Here is a 10,119-nt window from a genome sequence, read left to right on the forward strand (position 1 = left end):
ATTTATTTTTAATTTTTTTTTATCCGACCTTAACCCTCAAGAAACCCGTCGACAAGTGTCCGTCATTGGGCCAAGTCGGTGACATTTAAGCTACATATATAGCAACACATATATACACAAATCATATATACACATACCCAAGTCTCCCACCCCACACACAAAGAGTATGGCATGTCCTCATGTCATAAAACAATTAAAGAGCAGAAGGGTAAGAGAACTTCCCTGGTCATCAGCCGGAGTCAGAGACGGTGTTGGGATCCACGTGACAGGCCCTCCCTAAAGCACGGAACCAAGCCATCACCCGGCTCTCAGACCTGGCCTGCCGTCTAGACATGGCATCCAAGCGAACATGCAGGCTATCTACCGAGGAGCAAAGTTCTGCCACGTCTTCCTCCACAGAAGGAAACAAGGGTCGGCTGGAGTATGATCTAGAGAACTCCACCCCAGTTCGGGGTTGCCGTGAGGATCCAGCTGCATCATAAGACTTCCTGGGTGGTGCCATGGGTGCTGGGGTGTCATCATCCTTGTCCAGGTCAATGTGTGTAGGTGCATCTCTGCCCACTTTGATCTTTGACGCTCTGAAAGCTGTTCTTGGGGGTAAAGTGCCATCCGTAGGACTGACTGGGACATCAACCAGCAAACATAACCTCGTCACAAGTGAGGGGAAGTAAAACCCCTTAGTCATCAGAGGCGACCGGAGCATCATTTCATCTCTAATGATTTTAGCAATATCAACATCCTTCCTGGTCACGAAGCACCAAACCAGTAGAGCCCGCAAGCTGTTCACATCTGTTGTGTTGCCCGTGGGCAACAATCTGCTGCAAATCATGGTGAACCAGCACTTAGCTTCCCATGTGAATGACTTGGAATGCAGGGTCATGTTTTCCTGAATCCAAACTGGCCGTCCCCCTGAGCATATGGACTCAATCAGAGTGTCCCAATCGACCCCTGGAGAATTGTGGTAATAATCATTGGCACCAGTGAACGGAGGCAGCTGCAGGACCTAGCGAATTTTCTGTACTGAGGCATCTACTACTTTGCCCCGCACCACCATAGAACGGCACATATGTTCCGGGCAGTTCGCACAGAACTCCCGGACTATCATTGGGTTTGCCGTGTCAGGTTCATCGAACAAGTACTCCATCCCCCTCCGGTGGATTTCCTCGTACATGTCCGGCTTTTCAACACGGAGGGCAGCCCTGTCAATACCAATCTCCGGGACAAAGCTTTTTGTGGCTTTCGCATGAAACCTGTCCTGGGCCTCCTCGGACGTGAACCGGGTGGCATCATAAGTCGGCACGTCGGAAGTGCTTTTCGAGTTCCTTCGCTTCTTTCGGGCCATAGTACCTGCAATTAGTTCATCATAACAATCAGGGGCAGCCAAACATGTGCCAGTCGGATGGATACTCAGACTTCGCCACCCGCTGGCACCAAACAATTACCCAAAGTGGACAACATCCACTATTGTCCCCACACCACTTATCAATGATACAATTCCGCCCTATAAAACCCCACGCAAGCTTCCAACAATTAATGCCAGTTAAGTACTACCACCACCCACCCCACACAAAAATTATCAACTAGGAATACACTCCCACATCTACTCAAATCAACCCCAAACACCATCTACAACACCAAACTTGGAGTCTAAAACCCCATTGCAACCAAAATCAATAATTCTATACAATAATCACTACATAATACAAAATACATACAACACAAGGAAAAGTAGAACAACTTACTTGAGGATTACCGCGGAGTCTTGGAAAAAAAATTTGGGGGGTTGTAGATGGGTAGGGGGTGGGGCGTTTTTTTGGGGGGGGGAGGGGTTCAGTGGATGGTTAGGGTAGAGAAGGGTGTAAGGAGAAGGAGTAATGGGGGTTTTGGGTTATGGGAAGAAGAAGAAAGAAGAGAGAGTGGGTTGTTGGGAAGAAGAAGGAAAAAAGGGGAAAGAAAAGAATGGAGAAGAAAAAGGAAGAAGAAGAATGGAGAAGAAGAAGATGAGAGAAGAGACGAGAGAAGAGATGAGAGAGTTTGAGAGAAGAAGGAAAGAAGATGAGGGGGTGTCGGTGGGTTATGGGGAGGGTGGGGTTAGGTTAGGTTAAAAAAAAAATTTAAATTAAATTTTTTTTTTCTGCATATCGTACCTGGGCCTGGACCGACCTACCACGGTCGTACCGTGGTTACGCCGCGACCGCGGGGGACCAACTTCAGAGAGGGTCTTTGACCGCGGTCCCACTGCGGTTACGCCGCGACCGCGGTGAACCAACTTCAGAGAGGGTCTCTGACCGCGGTCACACCGCGGTTACGCCGCGACCGCGGTGGACCTGTTCCTGGATGCCAATTTCGAGGTTCTTATCATTGTTTTGCCCCTTAGGCACTATTTTTACCTCTTTTAATGCCTACCTCACCCATGTTATGCCCATGCTCGTGATGCAAAGTCCTCCGCGCTAACCTGCATATATACAACATGTTAGAAATTCTACTATCGTGGGTTGCCTCCCATGAAGCGCCTGATTTAACGTCGCGGCACGACGCAACACGAGCGCAAGATTCGCTCAACCTCTTTTTTTTTATGATATTACAGACTACACTTACAACACATTCGTGGGTTGCCTCCCACGCAGCGCCTGATTTAACGTCGCGGCACGACGCGAATCACTTTTTGCCTCCACCTCGAGCTTATGAATTGAACCCCAAGTTTTGCTTCAAGCTTATGATTATGCCCTTGGGGCGGTACAAATTCTTGCGAGCCAAAAATTAGATAAAATCTTATGCACTTGTTGGCTCTCGACCGAGGAGTGTCACCTTGCCTAGACGGCCTTGAGAAATCCAAAATATAAGGCTCATCTACCTCTTCTTGGACTCCTTTTTATGCTCATAAGGGTGAATTTCCATTTCACCGTCTGAACATAATGTAGAGAAGTGTTTGGAATGAGGCCCAACGCGCTCAAATACATGAACTTCAAGATTTTTAACCTCCTCAACACCAATCACACTAGAGTCAACTAAATTTGTATCTTCAACGTCCTTGGTTGACTCTAGTATTACTTCTTCAACATTGACATCCTCAAATTCTAGTTGGCTAGGTTGTTGATGTTCTACTCTGACCTCCCCAATTAACACCTCAAATTCATGCTCTTCTTGGCTACTATCCTCAATATTGGCTTGTTGAGCATTAAAAGCTCCAACCACTTGACTCAATTGAGCCTCCAACTTGCGAATAGTTGCCTCTTGCCTTTCTATGTGCAATTGTTTCTCATTGTTTTGTTCCAGAAGGCACTTTAGCATATCCTTGATCTCCTTCAGGTCCGCATTCCCAGGTTCTTTCTTCCTATTAACTTCACAAGAAAAGGTAGAACCATCATAGTAAGGGGTTGGGGGAAAATAAGAAATATAAGCACAACCATGAAGGTGACCATTTTTACCACCACACACATCACACACATTCCACAAATAAGATTGAGTTGGTGCACATAACTCGCTCTTAGGAATGTTTTGAAAATTTTGCCACGGGTGGTTTCCTTCACAATATGTATGGAGATCAATAGTAGAATTATCTACACTTAAATTCCCATAATTCCAAGATGCCATGTTTCTCAAATCAACAGTTATAAAAAAAATACAAAAAAATAAAACAAACTAAAAGTTCAAACTTGAACCCTAGCAATATATACAACTACAACTATAACGTAAGTTCCCCGGCAACGGCGCCAAAATTTGATCACGCCCAACTCTAGTCCTAAAAAGGATAAGCGGTCACTGCAAATATAATCCGGTCTAAAAGTCCGGAGTTGAATCCCACAGAGAACTAAGACTTAGCTATATCTGTTTAATATCACTAAGAATACAAGATTGAACAATTTTCTAAAACTGAAAATAAATAAACAGCTGAAATCTAACTATGCTAGAATTATAAACAATTGGAATAAGGTCTAAGGTAATGGTTTCCCCCGTTGTTGATTTCCTTGGTTGTATATTTCTTATAGCTGTGACTTAGTTGCTTCTATCAATCATGAACTCTCCATCTATCATAAATCTCTCTCAAGCAATTATGATAATTTACTAGACGCACTCTCTCAAGCTACTCTAGCTAGATTCGCATTACAGTTCACTTAGATCGCACCCAGGTATCGTTATCTCTAATCCAACCTCTAAACCCTCGGGTATGACTCTCGCCTATACTCCGGGAGTGATGTTGTTCAAACAACTACCTAAATATGCACTCTCTCTCAAGCAGATACATAATAAATAGGAATGGCTAATTGAGGATCCTTTCAATTAACCACATTCAAAACATAATTGAACAAATAGATATTAAACTAATTCAAATCTATATTACTTATAACAACAAATTCATCCCCAACGGGTTTCACCAAAATCTTAGATTAGAAAAGTTAGCTACTCATAACAATGGAGGAATAAACTACTAGAAGATTCATAATCGAAAATTGCAAGAAAAATAAAAGAGAATAAGAATAATGATGTTTTGGTTGATCTCTCACACTTGTTTCTCTTGCCAAAGTACTCTCTAAAACAAATCTGACCTAATGTGGCCGAATTCCTACTTCTTATAAGGGTTTTACACCAAGTTTTCTCGACTTGACACTTTAGTCCCTGGCTTTTCCGCGTTCTGCCGCGGTCCCACCGCGGTTACGCCAGGATCGTGGCCAAATAGGTCCTCTGAATCTGCAACTCTGATCTGCCGCGGTCCTACCGCGGTTACGGTCTGACCGCGGCAGGCCAAGTTTAGCTCTGCTTTTGTCTTTTCACTTGGTGCATTTCTTGGGCATTGTTTGATTGGCCTCCTTTTCTCCGTAATTGATCCCAAACTTGCTCCGTCGACTTCTTTCGTTGGATATAGCCTGCAAAGCATGAAAAACACTAATCAGAGCATTTTATCACTTTTTACCACAAAGCTATACAAAAATGTGGTTCTTTAGGGTCTAATTATAGTCTAATTCACCTATTATCACCCATACACTTGTGACACTTGATCTTGGCACATTGTAATAGACTTGATCTTTTGGGGTTGTATTCCTATATTTATGATTTCCTTTAGTTGTTTCCGTTTCAGTTGTTATAAAAATCCGTTATTTATCGAATGCTTTAAATTTATGTTAAGTTAAATGTTGGGATTGTTTAATAGAATCAATGAGAACTCACTAGTTGATCAGTGTTGGCTTGCGTAACAACGGTGTTGGGCGCAATCACAACTTAAAACGAAATTTGGGTCGTGACAATATGGTATCAGAGCACTAGGTTCACGTAGGTCTCACAAGTGATGGGCAGACCTAATAGAGTCTTGCGGATTGGTACAGAGATGTCTGTACTTATCTTCGAGAGGCTATAGGGTGTTAGGAAACTACTCTTTAATCATCTTCTATCGTGCAGTTGATGGTATACTAAATTTCCTTCTTCTATTCTCTCACAGATGGTAAGGACGCGTATGGCTATATTTCGAAACCCGGGAGGAGCTGCACCCCCATTTCTAGAGACCGGGGGAGGGCACTGGCCCGAGGTAGGGGACAGAGTGTCCCACAGCTGCCCCAGTTGCACCACCAGCGGATCCTGTAGATCATCCCATTATGGAGGAGCATGGCGAGGTGCCTGCAGCAGAGCCAGCCCCGGTAGATTTCATGACAGCACTGGGCTTTCGGGAGGTCATGGGACGTATGCTGCGGTTCATGGATTCTATGACCCAGGATGGTTTATTTCCAGTAGACTCAGCCACATCTCAGGCGATAGGGGGAGCACAGACCCATACTGCTCAGGCTCCTGGGCATGCAGCCGCAGTGTATCAGACTCCAAGCACACTACCAGCTGATGGGGCCTAGCCAGTTGCAACACTGGCACCTGAGCCCAGACCGGCTGCGGACGGCGATCCGCAGAGGTCATTGGACAGATGGACTAGGCTACACCCCTCTGTCTTCGGAGGTGAGCGTCATGAGGATGCCCAGAATTTCATTGATAGGTGCAGGGACAGACTGCACAACATGAGGATATTGGAGTCTCATGGGGTTGACTTTCCTACTTTCCAGCTGGAGGGCAGGGCCCGTAGATGGTGGCAGTCTTATGTTCTTGGTAGACCAGCGGGTTCCCCTCCCATTACTTGGGGCCAGTTCACACAGCTGTTCTTGGATAAGTATATTCCACCCTCTGAGAGGGAAGAGTTGCGGTACCAGTTTGAGCAGCTTGAGCAGGGTCAGATGTCCGTGACCGACTACGAGGCGAGGTTTTCTGAGTATTCTCGCCATGCACTCATGATACTTCCTACTGATGCAGAGAGAGTGTGGAGATTCGTTGCGGGGTTGCACTCTGGTATTGGGGCCTACATGGCCCGTAAGGTTGAGATGGGGCTTCTTATCAGCTGGTAGTGGAGATTTCTCGGAGGATTGAGGACTACCGTCAAAGAGGTAGAGAGCAGATACAACAAGACAAGAGGGCCCATTTCTCTAGAGAGTTTAGAGGTGCCCCGGCTCGGGGCAGAGGTCAGTTTGGGAGGGGTTAGCCCAGCAGGCCCACATATTCAGCACCACCACCTCCTCGGGGTGCTCCTGCGCGACCCTACTTCAGCGCCATACCAGAGAGTTCTTATCGCCCACCAGTTCATCAGGGTTCTTCTAGTGCCTATTTTAGTGTCGTTCCAGAGAGTTCATACCGCCCACCAGCCGTTCAGAGTTCTTCTAGTAGGTATTCAGGCCATCACGGTCAGACTTCGGGGCAGCAGTCCATGATACCGAGAGGTTGTTACGAGTGTGGAGATCCGGGTCACATGAAGAGGACTTGCCTCAGACTTCGGGGCAAGGTAGTGCAGCAGGGCCAACAGCCCACAATTACAGCACTAGTTGTCCGGCCGCCCAGAGGCGGAGGACAGACTGGTAGGGGCCGTCCTAGAGGTGGAGGCCAGGCAGGGGGAGTTCAGCCAGCTATTACTCAGTCAGGTGGAGGCCAGCCAGCCGGCGCTCCAGCTAGATTCTATGCTTTTCCGGCCAGGCCAAATGCGATGGCCTCAGATACCGTGATCACAGGTATTATTTCTGTCTGCGGTAGAGATGCTTCGGTATTATTTGATCTAGGGTCCACCTATTTATATGTGTCGTCTCTGATTGCTCATTACCTGGATATTTCTCGTGAGTCCTTGGGTACTCCTGTTTATGTTTCCACTCCTGTGGGCGATCTGTGGTTGTGGATCGGATCTACCGATCCTATGTGGTTACGTTCTATGGTTACGAGACTAGAGCGGACCTTCTGTTACTTGATATGATCGATTTGAGGTTATCCTAGGCATGGACTGGTTATCCCTATATCACGCCATCCTAGATTGCCATGCCAAGACTGTTACTTTAGAGATGCCAGAGTTGCCGAGGTTGGAGTGGAAGGGTTCCTCCGTTAGTACATCTAGTCGGGTTATCTCTTTTCTGAAGGCTCGACATATGGTTGAGAAGGGTTGTTTGGCTTATCTAGCTTATGTTCGGGACACCACCGTAGAGTCCCTGACGATTGATTCACTGCCAGTAGTCTGGGAGTTTGCCGATGTGTTCCCTTTTGACCTTCCAGGCATGCCACCAGATCGTGATATTGATTTTTATATTGATTTGGTTCCAGGCACTCAACCTATATCTATTCCACCGTACCGTATGGCTCTGAAGGAGTTGAAAGAGTTGAAGGAGGAGCTTGAGGAATTGTTAGCAAAGGGGTTTGTGAGACCAAGTGTATCATCTAGGGGTGCACCAGTGTTATTTGTGAAGAAGAAAGATGGGACTATGCGGATGTGCATTGATTACCGCCAGTTGAACAAGGTCACCATTAAGAACAAGTACCCGTTACCGCGTATTGATGATTTGTTTGACCAGCTACAGGGTGCTAGGGTATTTTCTAAGACCAACTCAGATGTTCTGAAGATTACTTTCCGTACTAGATATGGCCATTATGAGTTCCTGGTGATGTCCTTCGGCTTGACTAATGCCCCGGCGACGTTTATGGATTTGATGAACATGGTGTTCAGGCCTTATATTGATTCATTCATCATTGTCTTCATTGATGACATCTTGATTTACTCATGTAGCCTGGGGGAGGACGAGCAGCGTTTGAGAGTGGTGCTTCAGACATTGCGAGAACAGAAGCTATATGCTAAGTTCTCCAAGTGTGAGTTTTGGCTAGAGTCTGTGGCATTCTTGGGACATGTTGTGTCAGGAGAGGGTAATAAGGTGGATCCCAAGAAGATTGAGGCAGTTCAGAGTTGGCCATGTCCCACTTCGGTGACTGAGATCAGGAGTTACCTGGGATTATCAGGGTTATTATTGCCGATTTGTGCATGGCTTTTCATCCATTGCAGCACCTTTGACTAGATTGATCTAGAAGGGTGCTCCTTTCCGTTGGTACGATGATTGTGAGGCGAACTTTCAGAAGCTCAAGACAACTTTGACTACAACACTGGTTCTAGTGTTGCCTTTTGGTTCGGGGATGTATAATATGTATTGTGACGCTTCATGCGTTGGTTTGGGTTGTGTTTTGATGCAGGAGGGACGAGTTATTGCATATGTTTCACGTCGGTTGAAGATTCATGAGAAGAATTACCCTGTGCACGATTTAGAGTTAGCCGCGATTGTTCATGCTATTATGATATGGAGGCATTATCTGTATGGGGTGTCATGTGAGGTTTATACTGATCATTGCAACTTACAACATTTGTTCAAGCAGAGGGATCTCAATTTTAGGCATAGATGGCTTGAGTTACTGAAGGATTATGACATCACCATTCTTTATCATCTGGGCAAGGCAAATATGGTCGCGGATGCCTTAAGCAGGAAGGCAGAGAGTATGGGTAGCTTGGCATTCATTTTAGCAGACGAGAGTCCACTAGATTTGGACATTTAGTCCTTGGCTAACAGACTTGTAAGGTTGGATATTTCTGAGCCCAGCCGAGTTCTTGCATGTGTTGTTGCCCAGTCTTGACTATTGGGGCAGATCAAGGCTCGACAGTTTGATGATCCGCATTTGGTAGTTCTCAGAGAGACGGTACTACAGGGTAGTGCCAAGGAAGTTTCTATTGGCAATGATGGTGTTCTGCGACTCCAGGGTCGTCTATGTGTTCCTAATGTCGATGGCTTGAGGGAGAGGATTCTAGAGGAGTCACATAGTTCACGGTATTCTATTCATCCAGGTGCTACAAAGATGTATCGCAACCTGAGGCAGCATTATTGGTGGCGGCGGATGAAGAAAGCCATAGTGGAGTATGTAGCTAGGTGCCTAAATTGCCAGCAGGTCAAGTATGAGCACGAGAGTCCAGGTGGCCTACTTCAGCAGATGACTATAATTGAGTGGAAATGGGAGCGCATTACTATGGACTTTGTGGTTGGATTGCCGCAAACCTTACGGAAGTTTGATGCAGTTTAAGTCATTGTCGGCAGGTTGACCAAGTCGGCACACTTCATTCCTGTTGCGACTACCTATACTTCAGAGAAGTTGGCCCAGATTTACATTCAGGAGATAGTTCGGTTGCACGGTGTGCTTGTTTCCATCATATCAGATAGAGACCCTCAGTTCACTTCCCATTTCTGGAGATTTGTACAGAGTGAGTTGGGGAGCCGCGTAGAGCTCAGCACAACATTTCATCCACAGACCGATAGGCAGTCAGAGCGGACAGTTCAGATCCTGGAGGACATGCTCAGGGCATGTGTGATTGACTTTGGAGGGCAGTAGGATCAGTTCTTACCTTTGGTCGAGTTTGCTTACAACAATAGTTATCAGTCTATCATCGAGATGGCTCCATTTGAGGCTTTATATGGTAGGCGATGTCGTTCTCCCATCCGGTGGTTTGAGCCCGGTGAGGCTAAGTTATATGGTACAGATTTGGTGAAAGATGCCTTGGAAAAGGTAAAGTTGATCTAGGAGCGACTTCGCACAGCACAGTCCAGACAGAAGAGTTACGCAAATCAGGTGCGGGATGTATCATTTATGGTCGGCGAGAAGGTTCTCTTAAAGGTCTCGCTGATGAAGGGTATTATGAGATTCGGGAAGAAGGGAAAAGTTGAGCCCAAGGTATATAGGCCCATTTGAGGTGTTCATCCAGTTTTTCATGTATCTATGCTTCGGAGTTATCACACCGACTTGTCT

The sequence above is a fragment of the Nicotiana attenuata genome, unplaced genomic scaffold (assembly GCF_001879085.1).
Source record: "Nicotiana attenuata strain UT unplaced genomic scaffold, NIATTr2, whole genome shotgun sequence".
In the NCBI taxonomy this organism is placed as follows: Eukaryota; Viridiplantae; Streptophyta; class Magnoliopsida; order Solanales; family Solanaceae; genus Nicotiana; species Nicotiana attenuata.